We start from the raw sequence: 10731 nt of genomic DNA, 5'->3' as shown, positions 1-10731 counted from the left end.
CTAAGAGCATTCACAATGGCATCCCCATCCCTAAAAACATACTATAAATAGTAACTCCCTAAAAAATTTCTCATATTTTATTTACCTTCACAAAATTTCCAACATCCCAATCTCCATCCCCATCTCTATATTCTTTTTTATTAATTATTTCTCCCACCTCTTTTCACAACTTTAACCACTAGTTATTAATTTATTATTTCTTACTCCAAATCTACCATTAAACTTGTATAAAATATAAAATGGGGAATGAAAAACAAGTCCCCAAATATGGGGACTCAAATGCTTATCGCTAAAATGGGGAACCGGATGTAAAATGATATTTGAGCTTAATTTCATAAATTTCATAAATTATGGGGATTGGGGATAGACGGGACTGGAACGTGAATGCTCTTAATGACTATCAATATCACTTAGTATATGCAGTTATATAACTTTGAATTATTTTAATAGAATCATGCACTTGCCTTTATGAAGGATACATGTCCACATCATTATTATTAGCAGATCATCCACCCTTTAATATACTTGGTAATTTTCTGAACACATGATACGTCCAAGATAGTTACAACTACATTAAAGTCATCCATGGAGCAGCTTCAGCCTTTCAGTTGATACTTCAATGCACTTGCAAAAAACACAAACTCACACGTAATTTCCTGTAGTTTTTGCTCTTTTTTCAGTCCTGTTTCTTCCTGTTTCAATATAAAAGATTCCTCCAGGTGAAAAAACATTATTTTTCAAGTTCAGTCACTTGTTGAATATTCACAAGTGCTTCAAGGTTGGAATAACTATGCAAGTTCATGCTACATCACTCCTTCAAACTCTGCAGTAGTTTGCTCAGGTAATCACATAAACAAGTTGATTATTACTGGAAACAGAACACTTGAGCAAAATCTGTCTAAAAAACTCTCCACATATTCATTCTTCACTACTCTAAGTCTCTAACGTAGGTTTCAAGTTTGAAAGTTTTGTCACTTGTTTTTCTAGTAATATGGGGTTCATCACCACATTAAATCACTAGGTTTTGGTCACTTGAAGTGCTCAACATTAGTTCTAATCAAATTTATGGTAATATTGCGGTGTCTGTTTCAACTCTTAAGAATTTATAGACTAGTTTTGGCTAATAATTTGTTGAATGGGACTATTCCGTATCGAAGACTAAAAAAAAGTTATCCTGATCCTAAATTTCCTGGTTTCAGTGACAAAGTTATTAGTCTCATTCATATCAAAATACAAAACAAGTCACGAAGATACGAAATTCCCTCTGTTTCCGTGGTACCTTGTGCTTATGCACTTAAAATACAGTTAGCAACTCATGGCTAATATTTGTGCTCTAGCTATATGGAAAAGAACATAGGAAACGAAGGTATTTGTAATGCTCTGCTGTAAGAATCTTCTGAAACTTACACAAAATCAACATCTTGGACTCGTAGTGCACTATTGAAGAGTTCGCACTATATACAGTAGTATATAGTACAAAACTTGGCTGTTTCATCTTATCTTCTTCCTCTTCTTTAATCCCCGAAAAGAAATACTATGAATGCTAGTTAGAGTTTTGGATATTTTTCCTACAATGTTTACTAGGCCACACGAGACTCAGGGCCCGACATGCTCCCTTCCATTATGCAATGGTCCTCGTTGTCAAGAAGCCTAACAAAAAATAATACGTAAATGCAACTATGATTACTTCAGAACTAGACAAACATGCTTGATGCTTGTAGCTAATTTTAGACTTGCTGATCTACCGGGCTGTAAACTCGACAGTACACAACCTGGTTCAGAGGAGGTGCAACTGTGAATACAATCTACGATTAATACATATAATCAAACAAATGTGTGCGTGAGTAAACGAAATCAAATGGAGGAAGAAAAAAGATATAAACAGAAGAGAGATCCTCGAGTCCAGTTGAAACTGTCTCCTTAAAACTATTTCGCCTCTCACTGTATGTGCGAGTCGATAGCCTCCCAGGATAAAACGAGGTAGCGGCGGCGTTACGGATAACGAGCACCTTCAGCGAGCTTGAACGGGTACGAAACTATCACCGAGAGAGAGAGAGTTTTGTGTTTAAAGGCGAATATGTTTTTGGTGTGTCTAACCCTAACGCCTTAGAGGTGTTTATATAGGTGTAGATAGAATTGTGCGTAGGGCTGTTCACGAACCGAGCTGTTCGTGAACAAACTCGAGCTCGGCTCGTTAAGAGCTCGTTCGGCTCGTTAACGAACTCGAGCTCGAGCTCGAACAGAAAAATATGTTCGTTAAGCAAATCGAGCTCGAGCCGAGCTTTGGGTTGTTCGGCTCGAGCTCAGCTCGGCTCGGCTCGAGCTCGGCTCGGCTCGAACTCGTTCGTTAAAATTCAAAAAAATTCTAATATATCCTAAATATTTTTATATAGGTATGATTTTTTTTTTAAATCCGACTTCACTCTATTTTTTTTTATCTTCCAACGATAATTTTGCATACCATATGTGATATATTTTGAGGTGATTTAGAAATTTTATATTTTAGTTTCTAATTTTAAAATGTAGCTTCATAATTATATTTTAGTTAAGATTTTTTTTTAAAATATTTTTCATCTATCCAACCGTATGTATGTTATAAAATATATATTTCAATGATATAACCAAAGTTTCACATCAAAAACAATTTTATTTGATTTTCTATTTTATGGTCAAGCATTAGTTTGACTATTAACGCTAACTAGTGTTTAATCTGGATTTGTTGTTTCGATTATTTTAAAAATACTTTATATCGATCCAACCGTATGGATGTCATAAAATATATATTTTATTGATATAACCAAAGTTTTAGATTAAAATAAATTTATTTGGTTTGCTATTTTAATAGTCAAACATTAGTTTGACTAGTCTTGGTAACTAATGTTTAGTCTTGTATTGGTGTCTCGATTTATTTAAAATTATTTCTAATTGATCCAACCGTATGGATGTCATAAAAAATATATTTTATTGATATAACCAAAGTTTTAGATCAAAATAATTTTATTTGGTTTGTTATTTTAATAGTCAAACATTAGTTTGACTAGTCTTGGAAACTAATGTTTAGTCTTGTATTGGTGTCTCGATTTATTTAAAATTATTTCTAATTGATCCAACCGTATGGATGTCAAAATAAATATATTTTAATGATATAACTAAAGTTTCAAATCAAAATAATTTTATTTGGTTTGTTATTTTAACAGTCAAGTATTAGTTTGACTATTACCGCTAACTAGTGTTTAGTCCTGATTTGTTGTTTTGATTATTTTAAAAATACTTTATATTGATCCAACCGTATGGATGTCATAATACATACATTTTATTAATATAACCAAAGTTACAGATCAAAATAATTTTATTTGGTTTGCTATTTTAACAGTCAAATATTAGTTTGACTAGTACTAGTAACTAGTGTTTAGTCCTGTATTAGTATCTCGACTTGTTTAAAATTATTTTTAATTGATCCAACCGTATGGATGTCAAAATAAATATATTTTAATGATATAACCAAATTTTCAGACCAAAATAATTTTATTTGGTTTGTTATTTTAACAGTAAAGGACTAGTTTGACTATTACCACTAACTAGTGTTTAGTCATTAATTGGTGTTTCGATTTTTTTAAAAATATTTTTCCTCGATCCAACCGTATGGATGTCAAGATATATATATTTTAGTGATATAACCAAATTTTCAAAAATAAATAAATTTATTTGATAAGTTATTTTCACAGTCAAACATCGGTTGACCAGAATTTTTTCTGGCTCGGCTCGGCTCGACTCGACTCGGCTCGGCTCGTTTATGTTCGCGAACAAGCTCGTGTTCGGCTCGTTAGTTAACGAGCTCGAGCTCGAACACGTTTTTTGTTCGATTAGAAAGCTCGGCTCGGCTCGGTTCGTCAGAAAAAAAATTAAAGCTCGGCTCTGTTCGATCAAAACTCGGCTCGGCTCGGTTCGTGAACAGCCCTACTTGTGCGCTACTCTTTTCCATAATTAAATATCATTAATTATGGAATCGGTGTAATACTTGCAAGCTACTCTATTCCATAAATAATCTGAAACAGAATCAGATTAAATATATCAAAACATACACCATATCAATTAATCTGAAACAAAATCAAATTAATTTATGCCATAATATTTGAGCCAAATTCTAATGGAAAATAATAATTTCCATTATTAAGAGAATATCATCATGTCTCACACATCTTTTAGTCATAATGCTCAAAAATATGACTTACCAATATGGGACTTATACCCATATTTTCCAACAATCCCCTACATGGGTGAGATTGGTGATCTTAGTAGCACACACCAGACAGACAGACAGACACGGAGTTTGACTTGGTGATAGTTTCTTCGATCAGATATAGCATACGATAGGTAGAGAATGCTCCTTAAACCTTCGCTCGAGTAAGCATACCGACTTTACTGGTAGACAGTATACGTGCTTGTCCTTGAACTGTTCGACCGTTTGTGTAAACGATGATATACTTATCACTATATCGTTTCTGACTCGTTCAGCTCTCATGAGTATGTCCATTTTGGCCATGGAACATCGTCCTGGTTCTGCAGAAGTTTCTAAAGAATTGTGCCTCGCAATTCTCCTTTGAAGCGGCCCCACTTCTCTCCCACATAGGTGATCTTTATCTTATAGAGTAACCCGCGTTTACTCAACTGAATTCCATGCGTTCACTCCTGAGCTCCATGTATTCATCAAAGATCATTAAAAGCTCAAAGCTTAACCTCGTACCTTACGGGTCTCACTGTTTCCTCATCATAGGAACAAGCCAGGGGTTACCGCCATAGTGATTTGGTCATCATGATTTAGTTGTCCCATTGAACCAAGTTCTTGGGATCTCCAGTCAGCAATGGTTGGGTGTCCACCATATGCCGTTAAGCAATAGGCTTAAGGCCCATCCCTCTCGATGATTTCTCATCCACTTCTCTTGATAACCCTTTGGTTAGTGGATCCGCGATATTATCCTTTGACGGTATATAATCAACAATGATAATTCCGGTTGAGATCAATTGTCTAATGGAACTGTGTCGTCGTCGTATATGACGAGACTTTCCATTATACATCGTGCTCTGTGCTCTGCCAATAGCGGATTGACTATCACAGTGAATCCCTATTGCAGTTACAGGCTTTGGCCATCTTGGAATATCCTCCAGAAACTGACGTAGATATTCAGCCTCTTCGGCGCATTTATCTAGTGCCACAAACTCAGCTTCCATCGTGGAACGAGTTATCACCGTTTGTTTTGAGGATTTCCATGATATTGCCGCTCCAGCTAATGTAAACACATAGCCACTCGTAGACTTAAGTGCTTTCTTGCTAGATATCCAATTTGCGTCAGTATATCCTTCTAATACTGCTGGGTATCTGCCATAGTGCAGTCCATAGTCTCGAGTTCCCCTCAAGTACCTTAGTACCCTTATGATCGCTTTTCAGTGATCAGCTCCCGGATTACTCGTAAACCTACTCAACTTGCTAATTGAGTATGCAATGTCTGGTCTTATACAACTCATGAGGTACATCAGACTACCAATTATCCTCGAGTATTCCAATTGGGAAACAGCTACACCTTTGTTCTTGGATAGGTGCAAAGTCATATCCACAGGTGTCCTAGCTTTCTCAAAGTCATCCTTAAGAAACTTCTCAAGGATCTTGTCAACATAATGTGGTTGACTTAATGCGAGACCCTCTGATGTTCTAGAAATTTGAATTCCCAGAATTATATTTGCTAGTCCCATGTCTTTCATGTCGAATCTTGATTTCAACATGTCCTTGGTAGATTTGATCACTTTATCATTGCTTCCGGCAATAAGTAGATCATCTACATATAGCGTCATCATGACATAGCCATTGTCATTCTCCTTGACATAGCTGTTCTCGTTATCCTTGTAATAGACACAGCTATCACATTCATTGATTTTGAAGCCATTGGCCAGCATGACCTCATCAAATTTTTCATGTCATTTCATAGGCGCTTGTTTCAAACCATACAATGATTTCACCAATCTACAAACTTTCCTTTCTTGTCCTGGGACAACAAACCCTTCGGGTTGTTCCATATAGATTTCCTCATCTATGTCCCCATTTAGGAAGGCTGTTTTCACATCCATTTGATGTACAGTTAGATTACGCATTGCAGCAATAGCAAACATCATCCTTATGGACGTTATTCTCGTTACAGGAGAATATGTATCAAAGTAATCAAGGCCTTTTTGTTGCTTGTATCCTTTAATTACAAGTCTGGCCTTATACTTATCAATAGTGCCATCAGTTTTCAACTTCTTCTTGAAAACCCACTTGCTACCTAATGGTTTACAACCAGTTGGCAAGTCCACTAATTCCCAAGTATGATTTTGCATAATTGAATCAACTTCATTCTTGATGGCCTCTTTCCACATAGGTCCATCAGGTGAGGTAACCGCCTCCTTATAGGTTTTTAGGACACCTTCTTCGAGCAAATAGGTCATAAAATCAGACCCATGGGATTTCTCCGTTCGTTGTCTTTTGCTCCTTCTCACTACCCCCACATTTTCGTCTTCACTTTCGTCACTCTCATTATCGTCATCTACAGACTCATGAGATCGTTTAGACGTCGTAGGTTGTTGGTTTCCTGGATTACAGGGAAACATCGTCTCAAAGAATGAGGCATTCCTTGATTCCATAATGGTATTCTTTTGAATATCAGGAATCTTGGATTCATGAACAAGAAACCGATATGCAGTACTATGTGGAGGATATCCGATGAAAATACAATCCACAGTCTTAGGACCTATCTTCACCTTCTTCGGTGTAGGGATCAGTACCTTTGCAAGGCACCCCCACACTTTCAGGTGTTGGTAACTTGGTTTCTTTTTCTTCCACATTTCATAAGGACTTACATCCTTATTCTTACACATCGTAATATTTAAAATATTATTTACACTTAAGATGGCTTCTCCTCACATCGATTGTGGAAGCCCAGAGCTTAACAACATCGCATTCATCATTTCTTTCAGAGTGCGATTCTTCCTTTCAGCCACACCATTTGACTGAGGGGAGTATGGTGCAGTGACCTCATGGATTATACCATATTGTGAACAGAATTCTCCAAATGGTTCAACATATTCACCTCCACGATCACTTCGTATCGCTTTGATTTTCTTAGTCTGTTGTGTCTCAACTTCTTCCTTATAGATTTTAAATTTATCTATAGCTTCGTCTTTGCTTTTCAACAAATATACATAGCAGTATTTTGTACAATCATCAATGAATGTAATAAAATACTTGTTTCCTCCTCTTGTTGGAGCGAATTTTAAATCACATATGTCGCTATGTATTAGGTCTAGCACTTTGGTGTTCCTTTCCACACGTTTAAATGATGACCTCGTTAATTTTGCCTCAACACAAGTCTCACACTTATGTTTGAATCGATAGTAAGTTTAGGTATGTATTCTTTTGCACTTAAACGTCATAAAGTGTCATAATTTACATGTCCTAATCTAGCATGCCATAAATTAGGAGACTCAAGCAAGTAAGCAGAAGAATTCTTCATTTTATTATCGTCCTTAACGGACATTACATTGAGCTTAAAAAGCCCATCGGTTAAATAACCCTTGCCTACAAACATACCACTCTTAGACAAAATTACTTTATCTGACTCTATTACAATGCGAAAGACATGCTTACTCAACAAAGAACCAGACACAAGGTTCTTGCGAATATCAGGCACATAAAGTACATTCTTCAAAGTCAGATTCTTCCCAGAGGTCATCTTCAGGATCACCGTGCCTTCACCCTCAATGGTAGAAGTTGCTGAATTCCCCATGTAGAGCTTCTCACCAGCATCAGAAGCTTTGAGGCTAGAGAAAATCGCCTTGTCTGAGCAAACATGCCTAGTAGCACCAGTATCAATCCACCATTCACGTGGATTAACCGACCAGGTTCACTTCAGAGACTGTAGCACAGAGGTCTATATCACCCATATCCTTGGAAATATTCTCTACCATGTTTGCTTCTTTCTTCTTGTTGGGCTTCTTGGGCTTCTTGCAGTCAGAAGACCTATGACCAACTTTATCACAGTTGTAGCACTTCCCCTAAAATTTCGACTTCGAAATCCCTCCTTTGGGTGCCAGCTTTGCCCTTTTACTAGAATTAGTCTTCTTGGGCTTGGAGCTTTGAGCATGCTCCACCATGTTTGCCTTCTCAGTGGCAACATTAACTTTCTTCTCGGACCCTCTGTTGTCTTCTTCAATACGAAGTCTAACAATAAGATCCTCCATAGACATCTCCTTTCGCTTGTGCTTAAGGTAGTTCTTGAAATCTTTCCATCCAGGTGAAAGCTTTTCAATAACAGCAGCAACTTGGAAAGACTCACTTATGACCATTCCCTCAGCATGAATGTCATGAATGATCACCTGCAGTTCCTGCACCTGACTGACCACAGTCTTAGAGTCTGCCATCTTATAATCAAGAAAGCGGCCAACAATCCACTTCTTTGCCCCAGCGTCCTCGGTTTTATACTTATGGTCAAGTGACTCCCATAAGACCTTAGCTGTTGGCTTCGCGCTGTATACGTTATACAACGGGTCAGACAAACAATTTAACACATAGTTCCGACAGATATAGTCGGAGTGCTTCCAAGCATCAGCAGCATACACAGTCTGCATGTTACTCTCAGCAGTGAGCAACAGTGGTTCTTCCTTAAGGAAGCGATCCATATGCAACGTGGTCAGATAAAAGTGCATCTTTTGTTGCCAACATTTGAAGTTCGTTCCGTTGAACTTCTCAGGTTTTTCAGCATGTGCAGCAGGCACAGTTGGCATAACAGGTGCAGCAGGCACCACATGTGAAACAGATGGTACGTGCGTCTGTATTACAAGTGTATGCACACCAGTAGGCACCGCAGGTATGATCGGAGGAGTGAATCCTGCCGATATCTGTCCAAGAGGAACACTAAACTGTCCAATGACAGTGTGTCCCACAGGCACATGTCCCGAAGGCACATGTCCAACAGGCGTTTGACCCCCATCAGATCGTACGATCCGTGCGTTAGGGTTAATCGGCTGCTGGTGAACCCCATCAGATCCAGTGATCTGTGCGTTGGGATCAGCCGTCATGTTCATCGAATCGTTCACAGTTTGGTTCTCCATCGATCTGTTACTCAACAAAACAAGCAGATACAGATGTATCAGTCACAGATGTATATAAAATAAATAGCTTTAAGATTGTGAATACAATCTGCGATTAATACATATAATCAAATAAATGTGTGCGTGAGTAAACGAAATCAAACGGAGGAAGAAAAGATATAAACAGAAGAGAGATTCTCGAGTCCAGTTGAAACTGTCTCCTTAAAGCTATTTTGCCTCTCACCGTATGTGCGAGTCGATAGCCTCCCAGGATAAAATGAGGTAGCGGCGGCGTTACGGATAACGAGCACCTTCAGTGAGTTTGAACGGGTACGAAACTATCACCGAGAGAGAAAGAGAGAGAGTTTTTTGTTTAAAGACGAATATGTTTTTGGTGTGTCTAACCCTAACGCCTTAGAGGTGTTTATATAGGTGTAGATAGACTTGTGCGCTACTCTTTTCCATAATTAAATATCATTTATTATGGAATCGGTGTAATACTTGCAAGCTACTCTATTCCATAAATAATCTGAAACAGAATCAGATTAAATATATCAAGACATACACCATATCAATTAATCTGAAACAAAATAAAATTAATTTATGCCATAATATTTGAGCCAAATTCTAATGGAAAATAATAATTTCCATTATTAAGAGAATATCATCATATCTCACACATCTTTTAGTCATAATGCTCAGAAATATGACTTACCAATATGGGACTTATACCCATATTTTCCAACAGCAACACTTCTCAGTTGGGACCTCGTATTCATACAGACTATGTTGGTATGGTGGCGTGGTTTTCTACGTAAAATCCACACTGGAAGGACGTCATGCCAAAGTCCTATAATTACAACCTGAGTATGGTTATGTTGACATGATAGGGTAAGTTGGACTTGTTGCTGACAAGGAAGGGTCGTTAATACAATCAACCTATAGAGCAAGTGAAGTGCTTGCACGCATAAAACTGGAACTTGATAAACCTTATACTTGATATTCTTGTTACAGTATTATAAATATACGTTATGAAAGGTGTAGTTTGAAGCTTTCAACACTCTTAACAGCATTTAGGAACTTGTGAGGATCCTTGTGTGGCTTTCTTCTGCTACTTAAGCAGCCTGGTCTAGGACAAATGTGTGGAAGTAAATCAGTGTGTTTAATTATGAAAACAAGCATTCTTTTACCTAGCAAGGTGTGGCTTTAACAAAGTAAATGTGAACCAAAGAGATTTAGAAGTTTGATATACATACAAGTAAATATATTTATATATTGTCAAAACGCAAAATTTAAATATAGCGGGGATAGCTCAGTTGGGATAGCGCCAGACTGAAGATCTGGAGGTCAGGTGTTCGATCCACCTTCACCGCAATATTTTTTGATTTCTCCACTTTCATCTCTCTCCTCCCTCACTTTCCTTTTTAACTCTAGTTTTTTTATTTGTTTTCCTTCTCTATCTTTGTCTGGTTATTCAAAATAAGATCGTAAGTATTGATTTGTAAGTTGTAACTTCTTCACAATCAGGATGATGTGGCAAATATAAGCTGACACATATACATATTTACAATATATGTTGCATAACATTTGGTCTGAACGGTGCTCCCTCCATCC

General features: G+C 37.3%; 1 non-coding gene across 1 annotated transcript; it reads left to right on the top strand.

Annotated features, from left to right (window-relative positions):
* Positions 1 to 10418: 10418 nt before the first annotated feature.
* Positions 10419 to 10491, top strand: TRNAF-GAA (transfer RNA phenylalanine (anticodon GAA)). Its single transcript has one exon. It is a non-coding gene; the product is annotated as a tRNA-Phe (tRNA).
* Positions 10492 to 10731: the final 240 nt, after the last annotated feature.

Source organism: Apium graveolens, unplaced genomic scaffold (assembly GCF_009905375.1).
Source record: "Apium graveolens cultivar Ventura unplaced genomic scaffold, ASM990537v1 ctg3334, whole genome shotgun sequence".
Lineage (NCBI taxonomy): Eukaryota > Viridiplantae > Streptophyta > Magnoliopsida > Apiales > Apiaceae > Apium > Apium graveolens.
This window is presented reverse-complemented; position numbering and strand designations above follow the sequence as displayed.